The following is a 1,589-nucleotide window of genomic DNA, read 5'->3' on the forward strand; positions in this document are numbered from 1 at the left end:
AATCTACAATTGAAATGCTTCAATCTCTGTGAAAACTGATCTACATCTTTTTAAAATATTTAGGTACCCTAAGAACAAAGCAACCAGTTTCAGGGGATAGGAAGACTTTCTTAATTATAAGTCTTGAGGGGGATGTGCGTGTGACAAAACAAAAATGTTTGTTGATGTTTGTTGTTTGGTCAGCTATCTTCTAGGCAAACTTCAAACACGCTTATTAGGGTTTTTAAATTATTCCATTGCAGGCATCTGATACAAACCTTTCTTAATCAAGCTCCCTTACTTCAATGACGTTTTCAAGATTTACACACTAATAAATTTGAACTTCTCTGCAAATTGTGATAGTAACTGAGCTATTTCTATGTAAGAATAGAAAAAAGTTCCTAGTGTAGAAAGACCAAACTCAAACCTCTTTATTTCTAAACAGTTCTGCTACTGAAATGAATGCAGGCTAAAATTAAAAATACAAGAAACTGCTTACACTGTTTTGGTCAGAAGTTGTTCTAGACTTTATTCTGGAGGCCTTGAAAACAGGACTTTATCCATGGCCAGATTAAAAGTAAAACCACTGAACAACCACTGGATAGTATTGTGATAAAGGGTGTCCTCAGTAAAAAGCACTAAGTGCTTATGAAGGAGGCAGGGAACTGTGCTGCCCAGAGGAATTAACAGCTGTTTACTAAAAATATGGTATCAAATAGACTTGGTTTACTAGGAGAAAAAACCCCAAACACCCGAAGTTTAACTGAACAGCTATAGACTCTTACTGCGCATAAGACAGAACTGCAGGTATTCTTTGAAGCTTGCAAGAGAGCTCTTCCTCTCTAAGGATTTCTGGTTGTGCTCTGGTTCCTTCTTATATGCCTTTAGAGCTGTGGGAATAGATGTCAGCTCTGGCAGGATAGGCTGGAGATGAGCATCGGTGTTTAACTCTGAATGCCGGGCTGGAGTCTTTTATCTACCACAAAAGGATGCTGCTCGTCAGTTCCTGACCTAACCGAGCACATTATTGCAGTGTACCTGCAAGTGCTGCCAGAACATAATGGGAAGATGGAGGTACTCACACTGACTGGCTTTAGGCATCCAATTCAGGTGCCTGAATAGGGACATAAGCTACACAGACAGTTAATGGGCTGCTGAGTTGCCCTTGGGAAATGTTGTGAGATATACAGGATCACAACACCCCCAGTTCAGCACTCATCTTCATGTAAGACGTTACCATGAGTAACCCCCAAAAGTTATATACTTGCACAGTTCAGAGCAGGTATCATGTTAGGAAAGGCAGTACTGGTGTTTAGTTAGATACAGCTTGGGTGACAAACACAACCTCCATCCTCTCATAAACTCCCTGACTTGTTATTACTTGAGATAGTTCTGAAATTAGGGAGTCTCTATTCCTATCAAACGAACCTATTGACCTCTGGTGTTTTTATTCCTAACACTCGCTGGATGGGTACACTGGTCTTGCTATTGCTGGCTTGGGGTTGCGAGGTCCCATTTCATCTTGAGTGCATAGAAAAGCAAAGTAATGTTCTTGGCCAGTTAAGGAAAGAAGCATATATGAATTTGATCCTTATCTACAACTCCTGCTG

General features: G+C 40.2%; 1 protein-coding gene across 1 annotated transcript in view; it reads right to left on the bottom strand.

Moving 5' to 3' along the window:
* The window catches only part of IQCA1 (IQ motif containing with AAA domain 1), a 104,253-nt gene that overhangs the window by 42,608 nt on the left and 60,056 nt on the right, over positions 1 to 1,589 (bottom strand). The window lies entirely within an intron of this gene.

Source organism: Charadrius vociferus, unplaced genomic scaffold, assembly GCF_000708025.1.
Source record: "Charadrius vociferus isolate BGI_N301 unplaced genomic scaffold, ASM70802v2 scaffold136, whole genome shotgun sequence".
NCBI lineage: Eukaryota > Metazoa > Chordata > Aves > Charadriiformes > Charadriidae > Charadrius > Charadrius vociferus.